At 41.8% G+C, this 14,915-nt stretch overlaps 1 protein-coding gene across 6 annotated transcripts in view; it reads left to right on the forward strand.

Moving 5' to 3' along the window:
* ELMO1 (engulfment and cell motility 1) overlaps positions 1 to 14,915 on the forward strand; it is a 575,941-nt gene that overhangs the window by 317,294 nt on the left and 243,732 nt on the right.

A 14,915-nucleotide genomic window follows, 5' to 3' on the forward strand; every position in this document is an offset into this window, starting at 1 on the left:
TCCATCCATAGCACCCTTGTTGGCCTTGAACATACCAGATACCTCTGGCCTCTGGGCCTTTTACTTTTTGCTTTCTCTCCTAGGAATCTGTTTCTGGGTAGCCACGTGGCTCATTGCCTCACTTCCTTTAGTCTCTGAGCAGCTTTCTGTCACCTCTGGATATAAAATACTGATTTCCTCCTCTTGCTCCCTGTCTACCTTACCTCCTTTATTTCTCTCAAAATTTAACATTTCTCACATGCTCTGTATTCACTGTTTTCTTTATTTCCTGTTCACCCTTACTAGCCAGCAAACCTCATAAAAGCACAGAGTATCCATGATGTTACTGCGGTACCCCAGTGCCGGAGGCAGTGCCAGGCACACAGAAGACACTCAGCACACATTTGTTAAATGAGTGCCTGGATCGAGTGAGTGGCAGGACTCCGCCCAGAGGGTTCTGGTGTTCCACCTTTTGGCCAGATTCACCCCGTGGATGGAAACCACAGAAGTAGATCTCCATCTGGAACACGCTCTAACCTCTCTGGATGCAGCTGCCCTTCTGGCCTTTGTCCGTCCTGGAATGAAAACCAAATTAGAAACTATATCGGTATGCCCCAAAATGGCCTTGCCCCAGATATGCTGATGCTTGGGCTTGGGTGAGTCACTGCTGACTTCCCTTTTTGAACAGGATTCATGTGACCAGAGCCCAGCCAGTATTAGCAACCTGCCTACCAAATCAGAAGGGCAGTTTGGACTGGTATAATAAAATTTAGGTGGTAATGTTCCCAAATGTCCCTTTGTATTAGTTAAAAATAGCTTCCCCCTTAGGAACTATGCCATACACCTGGTGCACCCAGTAGTGGTTGACATTGTCGGGTAATTTTATTTTTACATTGACCTTAATTTTATCAACTTTTTGCCTGCACTGGTAAAACCCAAGGTTCCAGAATTTGGCATACATCATAAATAATAGACAATATTTTTCTTCTGTTTTATAAAGCAACTGAAACAATTTTAACAACACATATAACAACCCTAACAACTAACTTCTCTTTGGTTGGTTTATCAAATGCTGCTCTGTAACACTGGTCCTGATATCTGGAGACTTTTTGAATCTAAGACCCTGGTTAATGTCATTCACACCTGTGTACAAACTTGCATTTGCCAAGATCAGGAAGGTCACCCTAGCCAATCTTTCAGTACTTGACTGGTGATGCTCCTATGCCACAGGGCCCTTGCACATGCTTTTTCTGCTGACTCAGCTCCTGCTTTCTCCATGCCTTCCCCTCTTGCCCACTTATCCCCAGATTAATCCTGCAGGACCTTACCCTTCAGGCTCCTCTTTCATTAGTTTTGTTTCCATGTTACTCCCTTTATAGCACTTAGTTTGGAATTATATAATCATATGTTTTATTATTTGATTATTATCTCTCTCAAACATGAAAATTTTGAGCAGGAACCATCTTTTTTTGCCCTATGTCCTTACTTTCTGTCACCGGACCATCTAAATTAAATGAATGATGAAAGATAGGATGTGTTGAACCTCTGAACAGGGTTGTGTTCCTCTTTTTACCCCCTCTGAAGTCCTTTATGGCCTTAGGTGATATGTGTCAGAAGATCAAAACTGAAGCATAACTTGGAAGGAATCTCTTTTTCCATGACCTGGTGGAACCATCAAATTGGGCAGTTTGAGCTACATAGGATAAAGCCTTACAACAAGTTTCAGTTATGAAAGCCATGAAGATGTGCATATGTTACATGAGCAGACATGAGTTCTCTATAAGCAAATGACTAAGAAGACCAACATTTAGTTTTCAACAGAAGGGTCAGTTCTGCTGATAGCTTGGTAGCTTAGGGCTCTACTCTGCATATGGTAGGAACAAAAAGAAAGCTAAACTATATTGAGTAATGAATGTTTCCAGCTATGGTTATGAACATTTTATATGCATTACCTTATTGAATTCTCACTATCATTGTGTGCATTTTGCAGATGAGAACACTGAGGCTCAGAGAGGTGAAGTAACTTGCCCATTGTTACAATAGATAGTAAATTGCGAATGGGGCCTTTGGACCCAGACAGCTCTGGTGGTGACTTTTTAATACTTTACATTGGATTTGGTAGTATGCTAATACATAAGTTTTTCTTAAAAAAAAAAAATCTGATTAGTATTTTTGCAGCATTTGCTGGTTTCTGTGGTATCAATACTCCTGCTGTGGCTGATTTCAAGCTCCTAGCAGTCTATGGCCTGCAAGCCTTTTGAAAGTGATGCAGCAGTTGGTTTGCCTGCTCTGGCACCAGCCGCTGGATGTTGATGGTGCTTTTGCCTTCTCAGGCATTATCCCATTTGCTCTTCTTAGCAATATGAGGGACTGTGGAATGGGTGAGGTTAACTTATATGTCTTGATCTTTTCAATGGGTGAGTCATATGTCCATTCCATAGTACCAAGTCATGGCCTGAGGTGAGAAACACTCTCTTACTGACTCTTAGGGCAGGAGCCTGCAGAGAACACAGAGCTGGACCAAAAGCCCCAAGGAACCTACTGTCAGAATGGCTGAAGGACAAACAAAAGAGGATCTGGACAGGAAGAGAGAGGCCTACACGGTCCTGGGGCAGCTGATGCTGGTGGAATGCGGTGGCAAAGGGAGTAGGAGAATGAAGTAACTGACAGTCTTTTCTCAATTCAGAATTTTCTTAATTCTCTGAATTCATAAATATATATTGGATGTAGGAATTCTTCCCCAAAGAGCTTACCAAAAAATCCCCTACGCTTACCACCATACATACCCAGCCATGCAAGGGTGCAGCTGCTTGGAGGAGAGGAAATCCTGGGTTCTTTCATGATTAAGGAGTGGCTGTGCTGGTGCATAGTTGGGGAGAGCCACAGCATGGGGCTGATTGGGAGAGTCTGGGACCTCATAGCCCCTTTCTTCTTCCATCAGAGGAGACTATGGATTTTTCTTTCCCATGTTAAGTCTAGATGAGCCGGTGAAATGATTTTAAAGGGAACTCCTCCATTGCTTTGGGAAGTATGAAATGACATCATTTTTAGATTATGGTTTATCAATACTTATATATATGTATTTTTTTAAATTATACTTTAAGTTCTGGGATACATGTGTAGAACATGCAGGTTTGTTACATAGGTATACTTTAAGTGGCAAAAATGCTGAGACCTTTTGACTTAATGTTTGTTTTTAGAAATGTACTTAAATCATTTTGCAAATCAACATAAAAGTTGCTGTGTAAGGATGTTTGTCATTAGCTCCAGTCAGGTACAGACGTGAGGACCTCTGGGCAGAGGTAGGGGACCTGGAGACGAGGCTGAGAGTGAGGCTGGAGTTCCCCTGGGTACCTGTGCAGATATAAATACAGTCAGGCAGCTGGGCCTCTTCGCCTTGGCAGGCTTAAGCACATTGGATTTGTGTCCTTTTATTTCTTAAAAAAGGAAAGAATTCTGAAATGAAAAAAAGTAGCCTTTTGGCGTGTAACATCTGCAAGATAATTGATCTCCCTGATATTTCAACACTGAGACTGTTTATCACGGAGGCTGCTTTGGAACCAAGAGCAGCCAACCTCTCTGCAGTACCCACTACATACCTCATGTGGCAGGGGAGGACCTGGTTCATCCCAGAGGGCAATCTGGAGGCGGTCAAGGTTGCTTCCTGGCAAAACCACAGGTGTTCACTGCTGTGGCCTGCAACACTGTCTTCCCTTCTCAGTTCATATCATCAGAGGTCTTTGCCCATTGTTGAGGAATTAAGAGAAATGTCCCATGCATCTTGTTCTAAAGAAATATATTTGAGTCTCTTGCTTTCCACTTTTTACTTTTCACCTGAAAGCATCCAAGAGTTAACTGAGAGGCAAACTAGTCTTCAGGTGTGGGGAAGACCAGGTGGGTGTTGAGGCCATGTTTCCAGCTGGAACGAGGGACTTGGAATCAGAACTGTTAACCAATATGCATGAAAGGGAAGGAAATCCTATTAGGGGGCGTCATCACCTAGGAAACACGAGTCAGTTTCCTTTTCTGCACTCCAACATGGAATGCCGAGCCTCGAGGCCCCTTCGCAGATTGCCACTTCTCTGTCCCCCACCCTCACATTCCCAGATCCCTGGGGCCTCGTTTGTGCAGGGGTGGGGTGGAGGGTGCAGAGTGGAGGCAGTGCGTGGGGTGTGTGGAAGGGAAGGGGACATTCTTTTGCTGTGGGAGTTGGCTTCCTCTCATCTCATACATTTTCCTGCTGGTTCTCACTCACAACATTTACAGGAAGCATTTATAGCAAATACTTGCCAAGTGTTTTCCATAAACACACAACTAAGGACATTTTTCACACATTCCAATGTTCTGTAAATGTTTATTTTCACAATACACAAAGAAGGTTGAGTGTACGGTTTTCCTAAACAAGCCTTTGAAGTGTGGGCTTTGGCCCAGGGAGATTTGCTTCTGAGTTTTTTATCCACATGACCACATCATCCCTGGGGGCACACCAGGCACATGCTTCAATGCAGAGAGTCTCCAAGTGAGTTTTCTCCCCAGCTTGGATTCTCTGTGGGAATACGTGCCCTGACTGCTGAGTAGCCTCTGGGTTCTGAGCCTCCTCCTGATGAAGAGGAAAGTTAGAGGTTCTCAGTACGTCATGTAAGCCCTTGCTTCTGATTGGGAATATGGAGGACAGGGATGACTCACTTAAGATGCATTTGAACATATAGATGTAATAAGTTATGGAATCACTCATGCTAAAGCCAGGCAAGTTGGTATTCATGTAAGGGATGGAGAAGCTGACTGAACCCTCTGTGGGCACTGCCAGCCTCACCAGAGGCCAGAGTCATGTCTCGTAGTGTCCCTGCACTTGTTGAGTAACTGCTTCATTACTGAGCACCTACTGTATGTGCAACTCTGCTGCAATGTCAGAGATTCACAAATGAGGAAGTGGTTCCCAACCTCAAGGGGTTGACTCTGTCGGGGAAGGTAAGACACCTACACTTTACCATAATTTGGGGGCATAAAATGGGAATTATTGTAAGAAAGATACAGATAAAAGGTTATCTTACTCGGGAGAAAACTCACTTGGAAACTCTCTGCAGTGAAGCATGTGCCTGGTGTGCCCCCAGGGACAATGTGGCTATGTGAATGAAAAACTCTGGAGCAAATCTCCCTGGGACAAAGTCCACACTTCAAAGGCTTGTTTAGGAAAACTGTACATAAGGTTTTATTGCCTAAGGTTTTATGGAGAAAGTGACATCTGGATTGGGTCTGAAGGAGAGGGAAAACTGAGACAGGTGTGGGAGGGGCAGTGTCAGGGAGGGGTGTCGGGGAGGTAGTTTCCCTAGGAGGGAGCTGCGTCTTGGCCTAGCGTGGTAGGAGAGCTGTACCAGAGGGAGATCTTCCTCTAGCAGGAATAGGCAATATTTATGATTCATACACAGAATGAGATGTAATGAGATGAACTCCATTTAAAAAGCTAGATGTAATAAGAAGAAAAGATTTCCTTTTCACATGCTTTTTTAACCTCAAGTAAAACAACTTATGGCCCAATTTCTTAATTAGATTTCAGTCAATAATTTTTTCATTGTAGCTAACTTGTCATGTGCATAATCAGAAAATTAACATTTTCTGTTTGATAATATGTTCCCGAAATGGCCAACTTATTATTTGTCCAGAAGAGGATAATAAGAAATAGTTCTTTCTCCTCACCTTTCCATCTTCTCAAGTCTGTTCTCCCAAACCAGAGTGAATTTCTAAATCAATGTACTAAGTGAGAAAGTGAGGTGGGAGCTGACTTAGAGAAATTCATTTTACCACTAGCTTTCCTGGAATGTGTTTGTTTTGTAAAGTGAATTATATTCAAATATGTTTCAGACAATATATGTGGAGGGTAACTGTGCTTTAAGACAGCAGTAATTGTTCAGACAGTGGTGACAATTTCTCAGTAAGAAGTCAGGGTTGAGAAATGTCAGACTTAATTTTTCATCCACCAGTGACTGACAGACAAAAGCCAAACATCTTGGTATCTTTGCACTCCGGTGAAGGAGATGCAAGGCATTTGTATTCAGTAATGTAATGTTGAGAGAGTCAAAACTCTGCCCCGTGATCTTGATTTATTGCTCATACTGCCCAAGATGCATAGGGGCTTCTCTGCCTTTATTCAGCATCCATTTTCCCGTTGTAATTAGTCTTTCTTGCATTCCACAGCTCACTTCTGGTGTGGAATGTTAAAAAGATGCCTTAGGAGAGAGTTTGACATCAGTTTCTTCTTCAAGGTTGAACTCAAGGCTCACCCTCTCCATGAAGCCCCCTGTCTGCCCATTGCATCTCATATGCACCTTCACTGCACAAAGTGATAGTTCTTTGTGAAAAATGCAAACAATATAGAGGCACATAAAAGGAAGTGAAAGTTGGCTCATCCTACCAATCCCATGTCCTTGTATCTTCCAAGTAGATTGCAAGACCCTCAAAATGGACTTTTGTTCATACATGTATTTTTAGTATCTAGCAAGTTGCTCAGCAATAATCAATGCTTAAAAATATTCATGGAATGAAGGAATTGGTCAAAGGGTAATACATTGTAAGGATGTTGGGAAAGACTAGGGCTAGAATTGAGCTGGTAGTTTGGGGAAGCAGTGCCTTGATTTTCAAATTATGGACTTTGAACTTGCAACATCAGCATCATCTGAGAGCTTAGAAATGTGGGACCTCAGGTCCCAACCCACACCTCCTGAATCAGAATCCACATTTTAACAAGATCTCCAGGTGATCTGTGAGTACTTTAAAGTTTGAGAAGTACTGGGATTGTATATGTCTGCAAAATAATTTAAAATGTGAACTTTAAAAAAAATTACAGTGAAGTGTGTGTGGTTTGCATTAAAGAGTGTGCAGTAGGGAGTTCTACCTCAACGATACCACAGGACTTTGTACGAATGCCACACTTTACTCCCCTCTGTATTACAGGGCACACCCAATGTCCTGTCCTTGGATGTCCTGTGGGACTGTTGTCCTGGGCCATTTCTGAGCCAACACCTATAGTGTCTTAGTCTGTTTTTGCTGTTATAACAAAATACCATAGACTGGGTAAGTTATAAACAATAGAAATTTATTTCTTATGGGTCTGGGGACTGGGAAGTTCACGATTAAGGGATCAGCAGGCTTGGTGTCTGGTAAGGGCTGTGTTCTGTACTTCCAAGATGGTGCCTTGGTGCCATATCCTCTGGAGGAGAGGAGCATGATGTCCTTTCATGGTAGAAGGGAGAGAGGGCAAGTGAGAGCCTCCTTTCAATCACAAGCCCTTTTATAAGGGTTGTTATCCCAGTCATGAGAGAGAAGCCCTCATGACTTAATCACCTCCCAAAGGCCACACCCTTATTACTGTTGCACTGGGGATTTTCAACATGAACTTTGGAAGGGGCACCATCATTCAAACCATAGCAGTGTTCCTCCTAAACAGCATGCAACTTACTTAAGCTCTAAAATGTAGTCCCGCTTCAATGGCTTGTGAGGACCAAATGAGCTAAACACTTGAGAGTTTGCACATGGTAATCATCTAATATGTCTTAACTCTTTTTTGTTAATTGAGATAAAATGCTCATGCCGTAAAATTAACCATTTTAAAGTAAATTATTCAATGGCATTTAGTACATTCACAGTGTTGTACAATCACTACCTCTGTGTAGATCCAAAGATGACATCATCATCCCAGATCAATGTCTTGTGAGGACCAAATGAGCTAAACACTTGAGAGTTTGCACATGGTAATCGTCTAATATATATTAACTCTTTTTTGTTAATTGAGATGAAATGCATATGCCATAACATTAACCATTTTAAAGTAAGCTATTCAATGGCATTTAATACATTCACAGTGTTGTGCAATCACTACCTCTGTGTAGATCCAAAGACATCATCATCATCCCAAAAATCAACCCCATACCTGCTAAGCAGTGGCTCCCCATTCTCACTTCTCAGCCCCTGGCAACCACCATTCTGCCTTCTCTCTCTATGGATTTTGATTCTTATTAATGATTTTTTTATTAGTCACAGGAAAAACAAAACAAACCAGAACCAATCAGATTTATTTCTTTTTCTACTTTCATTGCTTTACATGTCTTTAAAAACAAAAGGTTTGCTAATGATGGAAATTGGGAGTGTAGATGTGACAGACCTTTAAGTCAGTGGTTCCCACAGTGTGGTCCCAAAATAGCAGATCTGTGTTACTTGGGAACTTGTTAGAAAGGCAGATTCGTGAGTACACCCCAGAATGTCTGATCAAAATTCTGGATGGTGAAATCCAGCAATCTGCATTTTAATAAACTTTTAGAGGATTCTAATAGAAGTTCAAGTTAGAGAACTATTGCTTTAAATAAACCTGGAGTGAAGCCTACAGGTGCCCACTACACCTGCACCCATCCTTGGGCCCAGGAACACATGTACTGGCATAAAAGGGGAGATCTTCTTAGCCTAGCTTCTTTGGTGGGGGAGTCAGCTGGAGGATTGCCCCTGATACCTCCTGGCCTTTGAATAGTCAACAGAGCTCGGCTTCCCTCAGTAATGTTGTGCAGGCACAAACACAAGTCATTCTGCTATTATTTAATCCTTTGGCCTCTTTGTGCTACCCAATGTGATGCTCAAAGGGAGGACCTTTCAGCAAAACGTGGCTGTGATTGCTCTGTGTGTTTCACACATCCTGCTTTTGTTGTACAGGGAGCATTTCTTTTTTGGTTGATTAATGTTCAATTTGAGGTCTATTATGAACCTCCAGGCTTTAATTACTATACCATTACCCAGTCAATTCCTTGCCATTTTATATTTATGGCCTTTATTATGCCTCTGTATGTGCAATTGCCTAATTTTATTCTGGAAGCATTTCACCTCATTAGCTGGGTTTTATACCATTCCTCTCATTTGTCCAGATTATTATTTATCTTGATTCCCTGTGTGCCTTTTTTTTTCTTTTCTTTTTTTTTTTTTTTTTTTAACAGTCTGACCCATTATATTAATACATTCTTTTTCTACTTTTCCTGGGATGCATTGTTATTTGGCTCTTAGAAATATCGCTTTAAGTTTTTTGTCCTTTTCCCTGGTGGTCAGTTATACTCACATTCTTAACTTGGTCATTTCCAATCTTCTGAAAGCCCGTCTCAGCTGCCTGGCAGCACTGGCCCTGTCCAAAGGCCTGAGGCCTCCGCAGCCTGGACAAACCATGGATGGCTGCCTCTCTCTAGATGACCAGTTAAGGCTCAGGGAAGGTGAGGGGATGGAGTTTTTAGTTAAGAGCATGCTGCTGAAAATAACTTTTAAATATTCTCTTAAATCCTTTTCTAACTCTCTCTCCCTCAGTCCCCTCATTGTCTCAGAAAACTTTAGGACTTGGTTTACTGACTTACTTATTTTTGTGGGTTCCACCTCAGACCTTCTCAATCAAACCCTAGGGGAGCCTCCCAGCAGCCTGCGTTCAGTAAATTCTCCAGGTGATTCTGACACACATTAAAGACACACTTTTCTAAAGAGATGCTAAAAGAACTTGAGGAAACCCATCTAAGAAAGAAATATTATTTATTTCACCCAAGTCCTTACTTTATCACAAAAAGCAAGATTAATAACGGCTACAGCAACCATGTTTTATTTTCTGTTGTCTTTTTTTCGACAGCTTTTCCCAAGAGCTATACGAATATTTCAGAAATGCAAAGAGTAATACCTTGGAACAAGAGCTTATGTAATTATTATCGTGATAGTAGTATCAGTTGTCTCCATCAAGTGTTCAAGGTGTTTCAGGCACTAAGGAAACCTTTATTTCCATTTTGTTTTCCCATTTAATCTTTACAACCCTTTATGGATACGTATTCCTGCCCTCATTTTTATGGAGAAAACTGAGGTTAAGGGATATGTACAAAGTCACCAAGAAGTTGATTTTGTCTGTTAGAAACAGATCCAGGAAGTTTGCTTCTGTCCAGAGCCACAGTGCTGATCACTCCTTTGTGACTATGTGAAGGTCTTTCCTGCTCAAAGCTTTATTACTGTAATATTTCACCCTTTCTGTATTCAATAGGAATTGGTAACCAAGAATATATGCTTTGGGGTTAGGCCACCTAAGCTTCCATGCTGGGTCTGTTTATTTCTGTGCTGTGTGACCTTGGACCAATGACACATCTCTTTGTCTCTGTTTCCTCATCTGTAAAGTGAGATGGCTTAGTATTTTGTCATGTGCTGGTACATGTGTGTGGAATGAGACAATCTGTACAAAGCCCTTCGAAGAAGGCCTGGGAGAGAAATGCTTTCTATAAATGTTAGCTGTTTGTTGCCTTTTGCTGCCATCTTGACAGCATCCCTAAAGCCTTTTTTCTTTTGGGTTTATTTACTTCCATGCCTCACTACCTTTCTAGGCAGATCTGGTGAACTAGCAGCCTGTGGTTCTGCTCTGTTCCATTTTGTTTGTCTGCTTGGCACACTTTCTATAATTTTAGTGTTTTCCCTCTGCTCATTTAAAACCATCCTATTGGAGCTTGGACATGTTTGTTTAATTCTCTGGACTTGATTGAAATTCATGATCACAAGTAACCTCTTGTGCAGCCCCCTTGAGGCAACTCAGGGTTCTTTCTCATGCTGGTCTTCAGTTTTCTTGGCACCAATCATCATTAGCATTAGAACCAAGGGAGAATGTAGGAGAAGTGACTCCCCTGTGGCGCCCAAGTCTCCATAAGGGGAATCAAAACTGGGCTTACTCTTTGACCCTGGAATAGATCTGTGTCTTGGGATATGATCTAAGGACTAACACTTTATTCTGGGGAGTTGCCTGATACTATTCCTAAGGGGACACTGACCCTGTGTTGGAGTGTGGGGAGATCTCATTGATACTGATAAGGCTTCTTATTTATTTGTTGATTTAGCATAGGAGAAGATCTGCAGTGGGTCAGGAAACTGATTTGTGACATTGACAAGGATTCTCAGGACAATTGCCCTATGGTGGCTGGAACAGTTTAGTTTGAGGACTTTATTGCCAGAAACACCATGTCATGCATTGACTTGTTCTGTGGGATCCTTGTTCATTCTTCACACTATTACCCCGCATTCCTGTGGGAGAGCCCTGCCTAAACACCAGCACATGGGACTTTTTATCTTGCATTCTTCTTGTAAGCAGGTGAGGACCTACTTTTATATCTCTCTCTGCCTCTCATGCTAAAACAACCAGAAGGCCTCTGGCTTACTTTCATGAGTCCCTAGAAGCCTGTCATCAGAGAGCCAGTCTCACTGCAGTCATGATTTTGTTTTAGCTGCTGGTAAAAGTGTTGCATGAAATGTTGGCCATGGGCCATGCAGAAACAGGAAGAGGGAGCGCAATAAAGAGATAAAAGCACGAACTCTCTGAAGGCAGTTTTAGGGACTTTGCATTTGTTGCGTGACTTGATAGCACAACAGTCCCATGAAGTGGGTTTTATATAAGGTCTTCGTATCTCACAAAGAGATGCAGCGCCTCGTGCAAGTTCATCCTAGTTGGCGGCACCTTTGTCCAAGGTCTCTACATTATCGGTGCTTCTCATAGCTGCTTTATGTCCCCTGTCTTTGCAGACAGTACCACCTCACACACACTGTCCTTGGTGTGGCCTATGGGGAGGCCACTGTGCCTCACCTGACCCTAAGTTAGCATCAAAGTGACATGGAAAAGGTTCACAGTGGAAGAGAAGCCTCCACAGGTGACAGGGTGTGAAGGAAGCCCTCAAGCCCTCCAGGGCTGGCTGCAGGAGACACAGAATGAATTGGGCTCTCCCAATTCAAAAAGAGAGAACTTCAATAGAAAGTGGAAGAGAGATTGTGTCAGAGACGAGCAGGTGAATATCAATCAGCCATGTATGCTGAGGCAAGGAGGGCAAGAGAGCCAGAGAAGGGATTCATACTTGGGTGAGGCTGGCCTTGGACTCAACACTTCATGGTCATGCCCAAGCCAAAGAGGTTCCTGATCTACACAATTGGAGAAGAGTGCCAAGAAACACAGAGCATTCAGAGGAAAGCCTGGAATTTATGGAAATAAAGTCTGTGGGGACACTGCAGCAGCTTTGGTCACTCACCATGAGGAATTGTCATCTTCAGGGGATAAATGAGATGACACAGAACCTTATAGCTTTGTCTAGAAGGAGTAGGGCTTTATAGACCACTTCAAGTAGATAGAAAAAATTGATCAAATTCCCCTTAGCCTCTTTAGATATGAAATCTACTGAGTTTCTTGGTATATATGTGAAGCCAATTTGTAAACTATAAGGAGACAGGAAGAGATTTGGTCATTGGAAACCTTAAAAATTGAACTCCAAGGCTGGGCACAGTGGCTCATGCCTGTAATCCCAGCGCTTCAGGAGGCCAAAGAGGGTGGATCACCTGAGGTCTGGAGTTCGAGACCAGCACGGCCAACATGGTGAAACCCTGTCTCTACTAAAAATACAGAAATTAATTGGGTGTGATGGCAGGCGCCTGTAATTCCAGCTACTTGGGAGGCTGAGGCAGGAGAATCACTTGAAACTGGGAGGGGGAGTGGGGGGGACGGAGGTGGCAGTGAGCCAAGATTGTGCACTCCACCCTGGGCATCAAGAGTGACACTACATCTTCAAAAAAAAAAAGGACTCCAGGGTTAAAAAGTCACCTCTACCTTTTGTTTCAGCATTCTTAAGAGACTGATAATACCTACCTTATCAATGGATGTACTTGTTGGAAGTCAATTGATAGAGAATATATAAATATACTCTGTAAACTATGAAGCATTTTATAAAACATAACTTCATATTGCACAGATATCCAGCTTTTTTTAATAAAACATGCAGAAAGAACTTATTTTGGTGTGTGATGAGTGGTAATAGCAGCTCTTAGTACTTCACTGTGATTTCTGTTCTAGCATATTTGCTCTTAAAACTGAAGAGTAAGGGGGAAAATAAAGATGAAAAATAAGCTTTGATATTTCCAAATGGAGCTTTTCAAAATGTCTCTGATGGACATGGTTAATATCAGAATGTCGAAATTGAATGTAGATGTATCAATGTGTTAAATAAAAGCCATTGTCCAGCTTAAGAATTATCTCTCACTAAAGTAGTGTCTAACTAGTAGCATTCATAATTACAATCTTTTTTACAGTATTTTTGTAAGAAAGTTGATCTCAAGAGTTACACACATAGCTTTAAGTATTTGTGTCTGCCTTGACAACAGAAATCAGTCAAGAAGGTGGCAGGTTTATTTTTCTATACGTGGGTAAATGTGATAAGATGGATGGTGCATTAAAAAATAAAGAGCAGGGCTTCTCCAAGCTGATTTACATATTGATTACTTAAATTACTACTTAATTTAGCGCCTGGTAATAAACTGTGCCTTGGAAATGTTTCCCAAGCATTTATTGGCTGCAGTAATTCTACCTACAGTGTATGCAGATCACAGCCTCATTAAATATTAATGTGCTCATGAAATGTTAATAGAATGTTAATGTGAAATACAAGGGAATGTGCTCTCTGGGAGCCGATGAAAACTACCTGTCTTCTGTCTTTTCTTTATGTACTGTCTTCTGGCTCTGTTTCTTTTTTTCAGTTCATTTCTCCCATCATCAGGAGCTTCAGATTAGCTCTCTAATCTGGCTGTCTCAGAAAACATTTAGAAGGGAAATAAAATTCACTGATTAATGGAACTTAGTTGTTCTCCCCTCCTGCTTTCCAGAATGGGTTCTCTGAAAAGGAAAAGGGTGATTCAGGCTGAGTGAAGTGAAATTCTCTGTGCTTGGGCAGACTAAGTGCATATGTTTTGGGGAGGCCAGCCCACTGCCAAACTCACCTCAATGGGCTCTGACCTTCATGTCTATCTGGAATGTTCCTTCTCATATACCTTGACATAGCAAGATCTTTCCCATTGCTTGATTCTCAATAGTCCGAGAACCTTCCTTGATCACCTGGTTATCTAAACTCCCCTCCCCAAGTATTCCCTGTTACTCTCTGTCACTCAACAAGTTATTATTTTATTTTCATAGCACTTGCGATAAACTGTGTAACTACGTCTTTTGTTTTTGTGTCCTTCAATTAGAATGAATGCTCAATGAGGTCAGGCCCTTGTCTATTTTATGGAGCTCAGCCATCTTCCTGGTAAATAATAGGTGCTCAATTAATACTGTTGACTACATGAATAAAACACCTGTCCCTGCCACTGAAGAGTTCATAGTCTGTGGAGGTGACAGAATGAGTCACTGCACAGCAGCATTGTAGATGCTACTGAGAGATGGTCATTCAAAGTGCTGTAGCTATTAAGGAAGTCCCAGAAAACTCTTACTGGGGATGAGTTTTGGAGAGGCAGCTTTAGACATGGATAACATTTTATAACTTGAGAGTTTTGTTATTTTGTTTTGCTTTTGTTCCATCTGTGTGTAGAGTAATTTCCTTAGTTGACAGTGATAGGAACATCTCAAATTAGCTTAAGAAAAGAGGATAATTTATTAGATGGACAAAAGGATTTTCAGAGGAGGGATTGAGCAACCAAAGGAGAAAGACAGGGAAGTAGCTGTGCTATAGGACCAGGGGACCAGTAGGAACAGGTGGAACCAGTCTCAAACACTTCTAGGTCTCTCGCTGCCTCTCCTCTCTGTTTTACTTTGCATTTTAGTTTTATTTTCTCTTTTTTCTAAGGGCCAACATCCGGGTAACTCCTAAACTCCTAAGTCCACACCCCAGGGGCACCGTCAGCATAGTTGAGCCAGTTTTCTTCGCTTTTCTTTTCTTTTTTCTTTTCTTATCTTTTCTTTTCTTTCTTTCCTTCCTTCCTTCCTTTCTTTTCTTTCTTTCTTTCTTTTCTTTCTTTCTTTTTCTTCCTTTCTTCCTTTCTTTTCTTCCCTTCTTCCCTTCCCTTCTTTTTTTTTTTTTGTTGTTTTTTGTTTTGAGGTGGAGTCTTGCTCCGTCATTCAGGCTGTAGTGCAGTGGCACTACCTCAGCTCA

This window comes from Macaca mulatta, chromosome 3 (assembly GCF_049350105.2).
Source record: "Macaca mulatta isolate MMU2019108-1 chromosome 3, T2T-MMU8v2.0, whole genome shotgun sequence".
Taxonomy (NCBI): domain Eukaryota; kingdom Metazoa; phylum Chordata; class Mammalia; order Primates; family Cercopithecidae; genus Macaca; species Macaca mulatta.